Source organism: Pygoscelis adeliae, unplaced genomic scaffold (genome assembly GCF_000699105.1).
Source record: "Pygoscelis adeliae isolate BGI_AS28 unplaced genomic scaffold, ASM69910v1 Scaffold33, whole genome shotgun sequence".
Taxonomy (NCBI): domain Eukaryota; kingdom Metazoa; phylum Chordata; class Aves; order Sphenisciformes; family Spheniscidae; genus Pygoscelis; species Pygoscelis adeliae.
Genome location: NW_008824413.1, coordinates 585,940 through 604,343, shown reverse-complemented (window position 1 = coordinate 604,343; position 18,404 = coordinate 585,940).

Here is an 18,404-nt window from a genome sequence, read left to right as displayed (position 1 = left end):
GCTGACAGGCATTTTCATTTTAATGTTGGTAAAACACTGAAGCCTCTGAAATGATTTTGAGGAGTTGGTTTCTTCTGTGAAGAATGGGAAAGAAACCATCCAAACTGTCTTAGTGACGTGAGAGACCTTGAAACCTGGATTTCCCCAGTCCCATTTGAGAGCCAACTGGCTGGTCCTCTCCAACCAGAAAGTTTAGCAAATCCAGGGTTAATTCTTTCCCAGCACAGTTGTCACCAAAACTAGTAACTTCCTGAAAATAAATTCAATTTTAATACATCTTTATTTTCTCACTAGAAGGATTTTTCCAAAAAAGTTTCCCCACCCAATTCTGTTATTAACCTCAGTCCATTGCTGGCAGCGGTCATTTGCTGGTCCCCTTGCTCTGACACCCACCAGATAACTTCATTCAAAAGCATTCAAAAACCTAAGTGCATCATTATATTTGTGAATTGTCTTTCATTATTTAACCCTACCACGTAAGCAGTGATTGCTAGCATTTAAATATTTTCTAAATTAAGGATACTCTCTGCAGGCTTATTTCTCACAAGCAATGCTAACACTAGAAAATAAATAAATAAAGAAATCCTACAATATTAAGGGAGAGAGAAGAAATATTTAAAGATTTATTCCAAAAAGCTTGAAATGATTTGGCCTGCAGGATCTGTTTTATTATGAAAAGCATTTCTGCACAGATTTTTTTTTTCCTATATGCAGAAAAGTAGCACAATCTTCAAGAGGCGTACAGCATTTGACTTTCAATACCTGCAGCCTCTTTTGTTTAAGAATAAAATAAAAGCTACTCAAACCCTGGGTCACATCTTCAGTTATCCATTTCACATGCAACTTTTGAGGAAAAAAATATTGCATGGGCTTATCCAAACCCTTTGAAGTAAATTTTTTGAGTTGTAACAGACCTTAAATCAGGTTTTTGTTTGTCTAGATTAATTCTACTGGAATTAATCTGAACAGGTAAGGAACATCTTTTTGTTATCAAAATCTACTTTTTTTCCACTATTGTATAAGATATTTATATTTTGCATGAAATACGAAAGATGAAATAGAACTGAAAGAAACTACTGAAGATTTTTGAATTATAAAACCCAGGTTGGCTGACTTATACGTTCCGTAACTAATGCTGTTGTAAAGCCCCAATGTCTGGATGTCCAACATACTGAAGGAAAAAGTTGGAAAATTTATAATAAGCATGAGATATTCAAAAGTTAGAGCAGAGAACTTTGCTTCAGGACTCATGAAGACTTTATTGCCTCCAGTGATTCACTGTATGACAGGGAGCAATTAACATCTCTGCTGTAGCCTACTTCATTGGTAAAACAAACTGTAATATGTTACCTGTGCTGGGAATTTAAGAAGGTGGGAGCTGCAGCTTAATTGTTTTCACAATTTATAAAAATATACCTGGTCTCTAAACATACAGTCCTCTTTCCTCCTCCCACAAATTAATGTATATATAGAATAAAAAAAAATTAAAAAGTGTCACCAGCCCTGCAAAAACCCTCACGCTTAGACTTCAAGACGCTTAAGAAAGAAATAAGGAAGGCAGAGATCTTCATGGCGGCGCTCTGAAGATCAGGACAGTCAATCTAAGTAAGATGCTTCCGGGGGTGCTGTCATACCCACTCCACAGCCCCGACTGCGGAGGCTGAGGCTGCCAGCGTGACAACCACAACTCAAGTTTGACACCAGGTTTGTGCAGTACTTTAAGATCCACACTTGGAAAGGGGAGCTGTGTATCCACAACACTTGCACTAAAAGTACCCAAGGTACCTCAGCTGTCCTGTCTTGGTAAATCCAGGTCCCTTTAGCTTTAGAATTATGTAGTGTGGCAGTTGCTATGGAAACCAGTTGTGGGGGGTTTTTTAAATACTTTTGTCAATAAGCACACACAGTATATTGCATGTCTCAGCTGCCAGAATGACTTATGCCCTCTTTGCTTCAACATGAATACCTGTATTTATGCAGAAATGGAAAGGATGGTTATTTCTTATATGACTGACTGTGCTCCTTTTGGCATAATATGCTCTTACGAATAGTCAGGTGAAAACAACCCACTTACCTTCACAATAATAAATTAGCCAGTGTGACTCAGAGAGGAAGTGAGGGGGGGAAAGGGGAGCGAGAATTAAAGTTTCGTGTGGTTCTGCTGAAATTCAAACCACATAATCCCCACACACCCATGCATATAAAAAGGAGGCTCTGGAGAGGTAGAGGTTCTACGGAAAAGAAAATTTTAAGACCTGACTGGCCTTTGGTTATGTAAAGAAATGAAGATTGAGCAGCTGCACTGACATTTCATTTCTGGATAGCAGAGGATGGTAGTGACTCATTCCTCATTGCTATGCCAGCACACCTTTTCTACGCAAGTTTTCATTAAGGTTAAAACCAAATGAGAAGGCAATGCATTTCGGCTTGCATCAATGTGTTGCTGACAAGCAGCATGAGTAAGTGACCTGCCACAGAGGCCCAAGCCAAAGTATTCTCATTTGGATAGCTCAGGAGCAAGTATTTCTCATGTGAAATTCAGAAAGGGCATGCTATATAGAAATGAAATTAGGTTTTACTCTTGCACTGCAAAAGTCCACAGAGCCTACATTCACAGCTATTCATGTTATATAAAAGAAAGCCTGAATTACCACGCACAATGGAATATAAATGGCAAATATAAGAAACTAATACAGTATATGATGAATTAAATGTGGAGATAAAAAGAGACACAGCATAATCAGTACCTGCCTCTGGTAATGATAAAATTTGATCAAGAAAGAATAGGTCTGTATGCAGAATATTAGTCAGAGCTCAAAGGGGAATATTAGTCAGAAACTAAAACTTCCTTAGCAAAGTATTTATGTACAGCTTGGAAAAGCTATACAGGGCTACCCAGGACATTTTGTGCTAAGCTCCAAGTCCTGCAGTTAGCACCTTTTCAGGTAGCACCTCATGTTAATTTTTGCTCAGGAAAGACATTGGTGCCCTCAGACACACAGGTAACAATGATCCTTCTAGGAGCCATTTTGGGCTTCTTTCAAACTCCTGTCCACACCCTGCTTCAGAGTGAGCAGGCAGACACAAACCCTCTCCCAGACCTCACCCGACACCTAAGGAAAGCTCAGCTAAACAACTATCCATACGATAAGACCTCTTTCCCGTGCCTTGGACACTACCCCAGAAGATGCACCCCTGAGCTTCACACCTGTCTTATCCTGAGCCCTGGCCTCTTGCCTGGGAAAAGCCAGGGATATCCCATTCTCAGTGAAACTCACCCCAGACAAGCCACATCTGTTAAGTGCAAGAACAGCTCACCCCAAGGGAAAAACACCTTCCTGCACACAGTCTCACTTAAATGAATGTAGCATCTGTGAGAGTCAGATCACTGACCAAGCAGGAAAACATGGGTAGTGACAGCACCAATTCCTTTCTGTGGAGTAATTCCGCATCCGTCAGCCAGGGAACATTAGCGCTTGACCTTCTAGTTGGTGGGGCTGGAGAGTTCTTGTACAGGCTGTTCCAGAAGTGGGATATTGCTTCTGTTTTGCTCCTTAGCAGCAGCAAAATCACACAACAGCAGAATTCAGAGCACTGTTGGTGTTTTACCTTTTTTCTAACAACAAAAAACACTGCCTGTTTCATTGCTTTTCATATGCTCCTAAGTCCTGGTCTAGAAGGTTATCTCCAGACACAGGAGTTTCTATGCTTATTAAATCTGACTTTGTCTTCTAATGAATACACTTGTAATGCTGGGTCTTACAACACAGGCATCTGTCCTTGAAGGAAAGAGACAAATAGAGATCAACCTTTTTATTTATTTTTTTTCCCACATAGCCCTCTGAACAGTTTTTATCTAGTAACAACCTACAGTAAAACACCTGGTAGTTGACAAGAACTAGATTTGCACTAGTTATGTATGAAAGTCAAAGGTGTCATTCTTGTGTTACTAATCTTGTGATCCATATAACTCAAAAATGCAATATGAACAGAACCTCTTAACAAAAGAACAGCTCTTTACTACTAGGTAAAATTTGTATTGTAAAATCACTCTACTTCAGAAAGGTTCAGCTTAGTTAACTAACTGGTCCTAGTAAAAAACATATTCAATTGCTCAAATTCTGTTCTCAGCTACACAGAGATAAGTAAGCCTCCAGTGACCTCTGTGGTGGTCTACAGCAGAATTTGGCCAATCACATAAAAGCTTCACTCTTCTGCATGTATAGTACACATTGAGCAAATGGGAGCAAGCTGAAAAATGGGTAGGATTTGCTTTCCCATCGCAAAATCAGCTTATTGGCTGCAGTCTGCACAATGGGATGACATGGAACAAATGGAGTACGGCTGAAAATCCATTACACTTAAGTGTGCACAAACAGGCATCTTCCACTGGACTGCCAGTTCTCTAAAAAGTGGGGTTATTTATGTTCATTCCTGTACATCAACATTAATGCATTTTGGTTTTTGCTATGTTAGCCTAACACACCTCAAGCTTGAATCTCAGACATCCGAGGAAGCGGAGTCAGAAGGTTCTTAACCATGCAGATCCTTGTGCACAAATCCACAATTAGTGCATCCACAGTGATAACAAATTGCCTGTAGCTATATCCCCAAATCACCATGTTGTCCATCTGTTTCCTTTCTACCTTGTTACAGAGCTGATAGACTTACAGATGAAGGAGAAAAAAGTAATGGAGCCTCGTCTTCTTCTCAAACACTTCAGCACAGTGCAGAACAGTGAAAGTCATGTTTGGAGGTAAGAATCTTAACACTGTTCTCCACAAGCAACTGAGTCTGCATTTTTCCTGTTCAAAAGTGACCCAAACATGTCCCTTCTATGGGCACTGCTTTTCAAGGTGCAATTTCCATTTAGCTGTACTGGCAGCACTTCTCTTTACATACTTCATAAAGAGAACAGCCAAGGAAACACAGTGAGGAACCACTGTTGTACGTGGGGCAGAGGGAGGGAGGGAGGGAGGCAGGAAGGTGAAGGCAAGGATGAAGAGGAAAATTCAAAGAAGACAAATTTCCCACTACTGGAAGGGCCAAGGATAGAGGAAATGATGGGTTTTCTTTCACATGTTGTGTGAGGAATATGGATCCTGTGGCAGTTGGTGGCCTTCTGAAGTTTTTAAGTGTGTTACAGAAAACTGTGATCTCTGATACAAGGCAGAATGACTGTTTCACAGCTGTTACATGATTACAGTGGACTGCAATCAGTGAGTCACTTCCAGTCCTCAGTACTACAGTCCACACATGCTCAGCTCACCTTGAACTCTTCTCTGATAGATACCTAATTCATATTTCATGTCTCTCAGGGGGAGTGTTTCTCCTCTTGCTCTTAACAGAGCTAGCATTTAAGGTTCCCTACTAAAAGCCATAAAAGAAAAGTCACTGTCCAAAGGTTCTCTCCCAGCCAGGAGGAGAGTCACACAGCTAAATAACTGAAAAATTCATGCACAGACTGCAGACACTAGCGGGTACATACACACACACCCACACACCCCCTACACACTCTATAAAGTCTGTATTTATATATGCACAGTCTTTCTCAGTATACTCTGATGGCATTTACCTTGTCCTGTAAGAAAGCACCTCCCAGGCCTGCTGGCTCAGGAGCAGTCACAGGATGCTCAGTGGATGCTCCATCTGATACAGGGGATGCATGTCCTCAGACCTGACTCAACCATTTAGTTAGTCAAGATGACACACATTACAAATACGTGTAACACAGTCAATCAGCATCTATCCTAGAAGTCTGCATGCTGTAACCAAGCTTCTTTATCCTAAAGCACTTCCTGTAAACAAGCAGAGAAGTGTCTAACTGGAGTAATTCTTACTAGGAAATAAAACATCCTCTTTGATACATGGACCTCCTGTGCTCTGCTCCCAACACAGACTCTTTCACCACTCCTTTTCCTTCCCTTCACCCCAGACCCATCTCCACCACCAGCCAACTCACCTGCATCTCAGCCTGGCTTATGTGTGTGTTCTCCTCCATAAAACATCCTCTTTCCAGGAAGGACAGGGCAGATAAGGTCACACTGTCTGGCCATAGAGGGAGTTTCTGACTGACACCTGCTGTGTCTTTACAGTGTCATGCCAGAAAATGACGGCCAAAGCAAGGAAGAGGAGTCTCAATACAGGGCTCATGATGAGAAAGTCTGTCTGCCCACTCCACCATCATCACAGGCTAGGGTAAGACTAAGGTCCAGCAGGTCCCTAACTGAGGGCCCTCTGGCATCATGGTGCTCCTAAGATGGTGGGATGAACCTGCCACTTCCGTGCAGGGTTATCTGCAAAACAAGCCCTTCATGGCCTCTTCTGCCTAATCACAGTATCGTGCAGCGGGGCAAAATGTTAGAGACATGCAGAGCCCCATTGGAGCCAGTACTGGAGCAGGATACTCTTCATATAGAAAGTTCACAATAAACTTGAACTTATCTTCATCCCTTGTATTGGATGCCAGACACTGGCTCCTCTTCAGTGCTTCAATAATTTCTGGATGAGGATTAATTCTTAGGGATGGAGGAGGAGAAGAGCTGAAAGGAAAAGAAGAGAGCATTATTAGTGCTGCTGGTACCTTTTCCAAGACCTCTCTATCCCTCCACCTTTGTTTTTCCCAACCCCTACTCTGTTCTTCCTTTTGTCTTGCTTTTTTCAAGAGTAAACCAAGCCACCTTTGGGTTATGTTGGTGTGCTTGGATGCAGCAATCCAGAAGAAGGACTAAAAGGAGGCACACTATACCCCATAAAGCCATTCAGGAGGCAAAAGTTTGGCATATGAGCTTCCCAGCCCTGTGTGAGCTGCCAGGTACAGGTGAATCTGGGCGACGAACAAGAGCTGGTGAGCCTACAGTTATAAGCACAAGTATCCCCTGTGATGATTAGGATGGCCTTAGCTCAGGTGTTCAGGAAGCACCTAAAAGGTTTCCCTGAAGCAGATGCTTGAAGCATTGTCACCACGGTAGCCCCCAGAGGTGACCCAACAGAGAAATATAAACACATTGAAAGTCAATGGGGTATGTTTAGCTCAAGGCAAGCCTAATAGTATGAACCAGCTTTGCTGGCATATTATAATGTTCTTTTCATTCTCACAGTCTTTCCAAGAGCCATGGAAACCCATGCTTATGGCATGTCAGGCTGCTGACAGATGCTGCGTTCTCTTCCCCATGAGATGCCTTAGAAAACTGAGTGACCGATCTCCACAGGCAATCTAATTTGTCCTGTATTTAAACTGAGTTGCCTAACCCAGGCTAAGGGTCCTTTTTTTAACTCTCAGAAAAGAACAGAAACTTAGTGAGTCAAAACAGAAGCAACACTTCAAGCAATACCAGGTGGAAAAAGCTGCTTGGAGAGAAAGAGCTCCAAGAGTTTTGCAGAAAGAAGCTGTAACAACTCTGACACTGAATTCCCCAGCTGGAAGTGATACTGCTGTGAGACATTATTTTAATGTGCATTCTTTGTATCTGCTACATTGCCTGCTTCATGTTTATAAATTAATAAGATGGCACAGAACACGGTTCACCTATGGGCTAGAAACAGGTAAAATCCAGAAACTAAAATTTAAATTACAGTAAAATTAGGGACTATAAATTATTTAGAAGAATTTAAGTCTGAAGGCTTTTCTACGGACATTTTTGTTCACTTATAAAAATAAATGTGGTCAATACAAACCAGGAATTTATTAATAATCTAAATCTGCAATTTGTATTATGACAAATCAATAAAATGCAAAGTATGTATGAGATAACCATGCAATTTCTGATTTTAAATCAGCAACTTTATGATCATTTGGAAGACAGGAAAAGATAAACTATAACGTTGATAAATCTTATTCTCAGGAGCTGAGCAACCTTTATTTTTGTGAGGCTTTGCTCTTGGGGAAAGTCCCAGGGCAGTTAAGTGTGTAAGGAAGAGATGTTTAGCTAGCACCACTGTTTCCCAAAATTGAGTGTTTTGACATTAATCAGCTAAGGTAGGATTAATCTCATCTACTTTTAGAACCCCAGTGTTCACAACTAAGGTGGTCATGTAGAGAAACGGGTGCTTTTAAGACTCAGCTCACCTGATGAAATACAGACTTTTGCTTTAAGATGAGAGGAATCAAGTACTAGAAGTATCTATTTATCTCTGCTGACCAGAAAGGAAGCCTAGGATGGCTGATTTGGATGCAAATATCTCCAATATAGAAATCTGCATGGGGTCATATTAATCATATCTCCACTGACCAGCAATTAATATAATTGTAGAGAAATAACTGTCTTAGATCTCTGCTTTCCTTTTTTTTTCCAGTTTCATATGAGAAACCACACTCCCTCTCCCATTTATTCCCTCTGCCTTCTTTTATCTTCTGTGTTGTGAAATTTCTTGTGGTCCTCTTAACTGCACATCTTCTTGTTCTTTTCAAATTAGCTATTATCTCATAAAAGAATTTAATATTTTTAGGGCAAACTATAGAAAGCAAGAGCACACCTATTAGTTCTTTTATCAAGAAAGAGAAAGATTCCCTGGAAGCATTCAACCTAGTTCATAGATATTGTAAGATTATTAAATGCTCTGAATCAAACTGTCTAGGCATCTTGATGAAGAGACAGAACATGGGAATGTTTGTACTTGACTACTTGTATTGCGCTGTCAAATCTGAAATGAAAACAGACCTCATCAGTGTCATCATATTGAGAAAGGTGACATGATCATTCAAAGGTAAGGAGGACTAGAAGCTGAAAATTTATTGGCATCAGTCCAATTACACATATTATTAGGAAAGTTGTCCAAGTTTTGGAAAAAAGGTGATAAAGAGAGAGGCTCAAGTGATCTTCTCTGAGATATTTCTAGTCATAGGAGTGAAAAAAGGTAGAAAATGCTTGAGAAGATTGTTAGGTGCATAGGAAGTATGAAGCAGACAGTCTGGATTTTGTGGAGTAGCAGGATGCATTCCCCTGGAAGAAAAACCCATACTAAGGAAATGGCATGTATCACATAGGTAAGGTAAACAATTTGCTTGTTAAACACTATCTGGAAGATTCAAAAAGGTCTGAAAACTAGACATGTAAGGAAAGATATTCAGAAAATAATTCATACAACTTAAATCCAGTATATTCCAAACATTTTGAAGTAATGTGGCAAAGAAAATGAAAATAAATAAAAATATCTCTTACTTTTATACCATCACTACAAATCCAGATAGTAAGAAAAATAATTGAAAATTGTTGTTGATGAGAAGAAATTCAGTACAATTGTCATTATTGAAACCTGGTGGGACTATTTTCATGTCTAGAATGCTAAAATCACAGCCTATAACCTGTTTGGGAAGAACTATGTAAGAAAAAGAGGTTGGAAGGGTGCTTATTTTAGAAGGCAATTATTTTCTTTAGAGTTATTGATAACTCAGAACAGCAGGACCTTGAACATACATGGATCAATGAGTTCACTGACAAAACCCAAGAGGTGATTCTGATGAGGGGTTGTGCAGACCACCAAATCAAACTACAGAATAAGATGAACTAATCCTTAAATACTTGTCAGTGATGTGGGGAAAGTGATACCTTTTGCGAGGCTTCAGCCCAGCAGATGCATGCTGCAGGTTTCACTCAGCTAACAGTAAACCATCGTTAGAGCTTCTGATATAACGCTTATCTCTATTCTAAAATTGAAGCATGCTCTACCCAAATGAGGTAAATATTTTATAACAAAGCAGATGACTGAATCATTAGACTGGAAGTTGGCAGTTATCTAAAGATCAATGGTAGCAATCCAATTACGTTCAACATGGGCAAAGAGAGGACAGTCTCAAAGGGCTTTGTAGATAGGCAGACAGATAGACAGGCAATACTTCCAAAGTGTTAATTTCCAAAAGCCAAGGAAAAATTCAAAAACTAAAAAGGGACCTCCAACAACACAAATGAAAATCTAGACTCCTGAAAAATAACTAGTCAAAAACTTCACTTCCACAGTAAAGAAAACTTGACCAAAAACTTGGGATGCTACAGGTATGAAAAGATGCCTAGCAAATAGATAGCAAATGACAACACATGTAAATAAATACCAGTTTGTATAAATCAAGCTAGCAACTCCAGGAAGTAGATAAGGAAGAATAAAGAGGCAATATTGAAACCACATCTATCAACGCTAATGCAATCAGAAGTATTTTGTGCTGGATTATGGGATTAAGGCTCAGCTCCAAAAGCACAGAGGAACAATGGCTAGGGGGCCCTAGTACCAAACCAGAGCCCCCTGCCCTATCTCCTCCTGAGGCTGTCCCAGGAGAGGCGCCAGCCCACCGCCCAGACAAACTGTCAGGAGAGGCTCTCCCTGGGTCACCTCATGGGCTGAGGGACCTACAGAGGCATGGGCTCATGGTAGGATGCTGTGGAGGACCATTTGGGGAGTGCATAAGTCCTGTTTTGGAATGTTTAGGACAAGGACCTAACAGGGGAAAAGGGAAGGATCACGGTGGTTTGGGGGAACAAGTGTGGGCAAACAGAGGGAAAAGGGGATAAAAGGGGCTGATTGTGTGCAAACAGGCTGCTGGTCAACAGCTTGTCCAGCCATGCCTGCCCCTGACCAGCACCGTCTGTCCTATCTCCTCCCTGAGCACTGTTTCCAACTCTTCTCCTGGGAGAGGGAGCTTTTCTGTGCATGTGGATGGGGACTGAGTGCAGCAACTGGAGTGGGACCAGGGGCCAGAGGGGCCCACATGCCTAGGGCCAGCAGCTGGAGAGACCAAAGGGTGTATGCGCTGTGCCTGTGCCAGTGCTCCATTGCTGCCAACCTCCAGCTGGGCCAGCCAGTCAGCAGGACAGGAGGTGGCCATGAGCCCAGGCTGGATACAGGAGAGACCACTGGCCCTGTACGTTGGCTACTGGAGGGGCCAGGAGGCCCAAGCCAGCTGCTGGAGAGATCCCTCTGTGCATGTGTGTGTGTGTGGCAAGGGGAAACCAGGGGATGGTGTGAACAGTTACTGGACAGGCTGAGTGTCTGATACTGGCTGCTGGAAGGATCCATCTTGTACTCATGTCTGCATACATGTGTAGGTTTTTTTCCAGTAAGGGGGCTTTCATCCCAATCAGCCAGAGGGCAACAGGATGTGTGCGTGTGCCCATCGGGAACATGCACTCAGCATCTGCCCAGTTGGCCCTGGGGACCTGGGTCTGCAGCAGCATTGCCTCTGTTGAGCAAACGGATTCAGCAGCTCCCCACAGTCTGTGCTTGTTGAAAACAGAGAGAAGCACCACAGATAGGTGGTAGTATTTCCTAGATGAAAATCGTATCATTGTTCATTAGAAATCTGGAGTGTTCAAAACATTCTTATTCTGTATTTGGAAAGAAGGGGACTGAAGCAGTACTCTGCAAGATACTGGTCACCAAGAGGAGTATTAAACAGTACATACTAAAAAAATTGAATCAAAAAGAAAACAATAACTAAATTTTCTTTGTATTATTTTCAGCCTGATGAAATATGTACAAGACTGATCAAAAGACCCATCTATTACCTGTGTTTGGGTTTGGGTTTTTTTGTTTGCAGAGAGGGTTGTAGGGGTTTTGTTCTTTGCTAAAACAATACAATTTCTGAATATTTCCAACACCACGAGGTTGAAAGAACATTGTTTATCAATGTTCAAAAAGAAAACCATTCAGCAGTTGGGTAGACTGGCTAGCCAGACATCAACCCCAAAGTAAAATTACAAAAAAAATTAAATAGGATTCAACTGATACAGAATTAGGATAGAGAAATAAAGAATTAATTACAATAAAAATCACACCAAGGAAACCTGACTTCCTCTTTTGAGGGGATTTTGTTTGATCAATAAAGGTAGGTTCAGAGACCAAGATTCTTGGATTTTTTTTGTAGCACTGTAGAACTTTCAGATTGAAATTGACACTGTAGAATATGGCACGCATTAGATGAGGTAAGCGCTAGGTTGGGCCAAGAAGTATTTGTCAGATGGTGAATATTTGCGATGGGATTGTTTTCAAAGGAGTCTTGCTATGACTAGCAATAGGTCTGATCCTACTCCACATTTTCATTAATGAACTGGAATAAAAATAAAAACAGTGGCACTTGATTAAATCTTAATCTAAGACAAAGATTGGTGGAATGGTTAATAGCAATCACAAGAGGACTTGGGATTACTCAAAATGTGCTTAAATATATCCAAGAACAAAATAATGTGGCTAAATTAATAGTGCATGTGCTACCCATAGACTGGTGGGGATCAGCATCAAGGAAAGATATCACTCCAAAACGGCTTTTTCAGAGATAGCCGATAACCAATTCAATACATGCTCCTTGGGCAATGTTGTAGGAAAATGGGTTATTATAATCACTGGACATGTAGGCAGCAAAAGTAGGACTGGTATTGGTATGCTGCCAACAGTTTTAGTGGCCAAATTTTGAGAAGGACATTAGAAAACAGAAGAAGGTGAAGAGAAAGGTCATAAAAAATTGACTTTGAGAGCTGAAGAAAACATGTTAAAGTGAAAAACTTTAACAGCTCAAGCTGTTTAGCTTTTGAGAGGGCAGGCTGAGAGTGACTTGATTGCAGTGTCTAAATACTTTCGAAGGGAGAAAATAGGGACCGCTAAAGGGTTCTTTAATCTAACAAAGACAGATGTAACAAGAACCAAAGCTAGAAATTAAGCCAAATGTGAAATCATGCACCAATTTGTAATTGCAAGAGCAATTAGACACTGGGAAAAAATATAAAGGAAAGTCCATCTTCATCTCTTGATGTCTTCAGATCATGAGTAGATGCCTTTCTGGAACACATTGCTCTGACAGAAAAGTTATTTTTTAGATCAATATGTTCAGCTAACAGCCAGCCTGGGAATTAGATCCATAGGAAATTTCTATTTGGCCTACAGATCTTTCCTTAAAAAAGGACGGGGCTCTGGCTTGGGCAGCAGCCTTCCCATCCTCGCTCTTATTCCCTTGCTTCTCCGATGGCAGACACCCAGCTCTGCTTTGTTTCTGCAGGAGGGAGATTTCTGCCATCTGCTGCTGCCCATGGAGGGTGCCAGTTTATCAGCCACTGTGTGGGGGAACAGAGATCCTGTGCTACTGTCAGGAGGAGGAAGAGGCTTGAAACCTACTCTAGCCTTGTGGCTACTAAGATCAGACCTCCTTGCTTTATGTCTAGTAAGTTATTGAATTTTGATTGATGAGAAGTACAGAAAGCTGCTCATTTCATCAAGGTACAAAGTAGTTCATCTAGCATAAGTTTTTCTGTTCATGCCTAAATTTATGTATAAAATCAAGCCTGATAAAGCAGCCTTCCTAATATAGGAAAGATGAACACATCCTTTATCAAAGAAAGAAAAAATCTAATCACCTTTGAAAGGCTCTTGGAAAGAGGTTGTCCACCAAACTCAGATGCCTATAGCTAGGCAGAGGGGACCCACCTCTGGAGAGAAGCCTCCATTGCTCTCTATTGACTAGGCAGAGTGTTTAGACTTGAATGTTAAAAAGGTGATTAATCAGGCACTCTAAAATGTGTAGGCACAGGTTAGATGCAGATCAGGTACATGAAATCTCCTTTGTACGTTGGATCATCTACAAGTTCTTCTGCCCTCAAAACCTAAGACTTTGAATACCATTCAAGTGAGGCAAGGCTTATAGAGAGAAGTATTGTATTTTACTAAACCAAGTGATGCATCATAGCTATATATATCACCACTAATACTACTAGTAAAAGGACTAACAGCAGAGAGAGACCTGGGACTTGGAAGCAGAGAAATAGGCTATGGGAAGGGAAAAAAACCCCAAACTTCAGAAAATTTTGAAGAGCAGTTGAATGTTTTCAGGCAATTTGGTTTAAATCCTCATATTTCTTTAATCTGTCACAAACCAGAGAACAGAAATTAGGAAGTCAGCTATCAGCGTCTGACCCCCAGTCACTCACCCAGGACAGGCTGCAACCATAAGGGCAGAGCATGGGCATATGCGCCCCTCCAAAATCCCAGCATGACTGCTCCTTCCCTGGAACACCAACAACAACGTGGGCAAGGACTGCTGTGGCCTGGATAGTGCGTATATTACAATCCCAGATTCACCTATGCAATAAATTGTTTCCCTTGAAGTCACCTGACACTTAAGATGTTGAGTATTTTTCATTGATGAAACCACCATTGTCTTGAAATTTGCCCAAAAGTAATTTTTTTTCTAGAGACATCAGTCTGGACCTTTGATTTATAACCTGCATTGGCCTCTGTTTGTTTTGGGTTGGTTGGTTTGGTTTTGGTTTGGGGTTTTTTTGGCATGTGGAGGTGGGTAGAGGGAGGAAGAAAAAGACTTACTATGCCAGATTTGGGGATTTGGGTTTTGGTTTGAGGAGAGACATTGCAGATAAACTTTTTTTTTTTTAAGTATTCTTTTTTATACCAAAACACTGTCAAATTCACATATGTTTATACTTCTGTCATAAATTAGCAGTTGTTTGTAACTTTATGGACAACCTTTTTTTCATGAACATTTTTGAGGAAGGAGAGATTTTCAACCAAATACCCATAATGTCGTGAAAGCCAGGGCTTCTGTGCATGAACAATAGGATTTGCAACCTACTAGTTGCCTCCCACGATTTAGACACACCATCAAAAAACACGACACAAAACAATCTAGCTATTGACTAGCTCAATGAATCACAGACAATCTATAGTCTGACTATTTTTTAATCCAAACTATCCAATAAGCATTTATGAATAATGTACATTCTTCTGTGCTCAGAAATTTTTCACAAATGATTTGTGAACAGAAAAAAGAGCTAAATCTGCAATGCATATTTTTTGTAATAACCCATTCAATCAGAATTACTTCGGGAAAGATTGTTCAGCATTAGCTAGTCATCATACCATGTACTTTTAGGGAACGTATTAGATCTGTAAGTGGTCCATAAAAAAATGATAATTCAGCACTATAAAGTAATTTGAGGATATGCTTTTAAATATATGTTTAGGAGGATATCTAAACACCCTCACAATTCTAAAACACGCTTCATTGTCTGAACAGTGCTGAGATTTAAGTTGGCTCATAAGTGTTAAGCAATCAATTCTTGTATACACAGCTTCAAAAATGCTTCCATTTTGTCTGGTTGAATTACAAATGAGTTATTTCATTAGCAGAATTATTATTTTGGGATGAACTCCAGAACATTAAAGATTTACATTTAACCTCCTTTACAGTGCAGAATTGAATTAACCTCTCATTCCCATATAAAAGTAGCTAATGCACTTTCCTTGTAAAATGCAAATGTCATTATACTATGTTTTGCAGGAAGCACTTAGAAAAATTCAGTGGAATTACGGTTCATAATATTTTGGTGCATTCAATTAAAACACTACATTTTAAGAAAATTAGTTTATTTTCTTTCCTAACATTGAATACTGACACTTGGCATAACAAGTACTGCTGAGTTACATGCTAAAATATCAAATCAGTACCTCAGGACAGAAATTCAATGCTGCTGTAACGCACACGATGTGCAAATACAAAGGCATATGTTGGAAATTCTGTGTTCAATGTGGTTAAGAGAATCAATCAGGACTTTTCCTAAAATCTTAAGAATCTTTTTGAAGACCTTCTGGACTTATTTTTTTCCTGTTCCCCATTCAAAATTAGAAGAGAAATAAGAGAAATAAAGCATAAATTTGCATGTAGCTGGAAGCAGGCTGAATTGAAACCGCAGATTTTGTGAGTTGCTCTACCTCTGATGCCTATTATCTTCAAATCATGACTGAAAATCCCAAAATACATGGGTTGTGTCTCTAGTCACATTTCACTTCATTTTTCTAATATTATATAATAGTTACATTTGAAAATAGATTCTTATGATTGCAAGATTTTGCTCTGTTCTGATCAAGAATGGAAAATTTCTACATGTACTGCAAAGAAAAAATCTGGGAAAAAACACACATCAATTAGTCATTTCATTGAACATTTTAATATTAGTTATTAGCTATTTCTTTAAAATATGAAACAAAAATATGCAGGATAAAGTGAAACAAATGTTAATCCTGAAACAGGGTATTTCAACAGGAAATCTGTAAGACTTTTTTTTTCAGTTTACTGGAAACACACCTGATTTTGCAGTGTGTCAGTTTTGATAAACTACATGCATGGATTTAAGAATTCCAGGTTCAAATGGCAACAATGAACTTGACATTGTTCAAAGCATGATGAACTTGGCCATGAGATCTTCTCATCTGAAAAGATCAAGCGGTTGAGGAAACACAAGGAGAAGAGGCGGGAACCTAACTGGTGATGATAATAGATATAAATTGATACAGTGGCTTTCACTGATGCAACATAGTCATATCATAGTCACAGTCACTGTTACTGTTATGGTAAATACTGAATAACATGGTTCATTTTTATATTGCGTCAGAAGTATACTCACCTGAAAAAAATAAAGGCGGCGGTTTTGTAGGACTCAAAATCCACCATATTTCCAAACAAATTTTCTAAATATTGATGGGACTTCCCAGATGAAGATAATTTTTTTTTTTCTGACCAGTTGTATTTTCTTGCATTCAGTGCTTCAGAAAGCACTGCAAGAAAGTCATGCCCCAGGAGCTTAATGAAGAAGCTCTCAGAGACTGCCAGCTACACCATCTGACAAGGATCTCAGAAAGGCCACATCCACAAAAAGCCCTGGGTTTAGCTGAAGATTTTCCTTCTCTTTTCAGCACATTTTCTGAAAACAGCAAATTTGGGGAAAACAGCCAATATGGAAAGTGAAAATTTGTGTGTTAGAATACAGAAGAAAGCACCACTGAAGTGTGTGCTAAGGAAGCTAAGGAAGGTTGGAGTACTATTCAAAAGTAGCTCATGGTCAGTTGTCTAGACTGCCACTAATATCAGAAGGAAAATGGGTAAGGATGAAGAGTACAGGTAAAGCCATCATAAAAGAACAAGGCCATTTATCAAGTATATTGATTTATTTTAAGGACATGATCTCAGAGACTGGCAGATTCTTCCACCTGTCCAGCAGATAATTAAAGGAATATTTTCACATTTTCTTTTATTCCTTTCAAGTTTATCCCCCACATTAAAATGCAGCTTTTACAGTTTTGACAAGACATTTAAGAGGAGTCAGTCTGTAGTTTAATTGTTTGTTTTCTCCTGGGGGTCTTTTGCATTTGTTTTGAACCATTCATTGGAGGTGGTTTTCAATTATGAGCCAAGATTCAGATCCTTGTATAGGCAGACCCTATACTGTCCATAAATCCTGGAATTTCACAACCATCAGACAGACTCTCTAAAAGCTTTTATGAGAAAATATGGTTTAGGATGGAGACAGCTGGTATTTAAATTGTCCATGTGAGAGAAATTACTCTTATTCATTCACCAGATGCTTTATTCATATATAGATTTTTAAATTAATAATTCCATAATACTTGCAGCTATATAATCCTAAAATCCACACAGTTTTGCTCAATGACCTTAACAATTTTTGACATCTTTTTTTATTTCTTGCAAATAATGCAGCAGATTTTGCCAACTGCCATTTTGATGAAACATTACAACAGATTAAGGAAAAAAAAAAAAAAATCAGTGTCCACTGACAAGATGAGTAGAGTTCATCAAACTGTTTTTTCTGCCTGTATTCTAGGTGCAGGCTCCAGAATCCTTCAGCTAGGAAAAACATGTCGGCTAGTCCCATGCAACGTCTACCCCCACTTCTCACAAACTTTTCTGTGATATATTTTACAACCCAACAACTAGGAGGCAGAGACACCTGAAGAGATGGGGAAACACTTCTTATCTACTAGCATAAATTGGACAACAAGGTTTGGGGAAGAAAAATAGGAAAAACAGGGAATTAAAAAAAAAAAAAGTTTTGCTGGAACATTCTGGGAGATTATTTGAGTTGACATGATTGGCATTTATGGTAAATACTAAAGAGGCAGAAATGCAGATGGGCTTTCTTGAGCATGGACTCCATGCAAAGTAAACCTTCAATCTCAGGGCACATCATTGTTCAGAAAAGCTTTATTCCGTCAAATTATGTTGTTCTTCCTTGCAACCCTGAAAATATTTTTTCCTGTTCTCTTCTTTCCACTGGAATATTTGTTCATTTGTAATTCTCTCATCTTGATCATTAGAGTTTCCTTCTTCCAGGCCTCACTGCATTTTTTTCTCCTCTTGGAAAATGCTACGACTTCTTCCTCACTTTGAATCCCTGCACTGGTTAAACTCCACCTTACATAGAGTCCACAAGCCTTCTCTCAACTCTGGAGGCACCACACAATACTTCCTACCGCCTCAGCATTCCTCTTATGTCTTCTGCCACATACTCATGTTGTTTCGTGTAATGACCATTCCCTAATCATTACCTGTGCCAATCAAAACCCACAATGTCTTCATCTAAATCCTTCTTTAATGTATTTGTCTGTGAGAGGTTCAC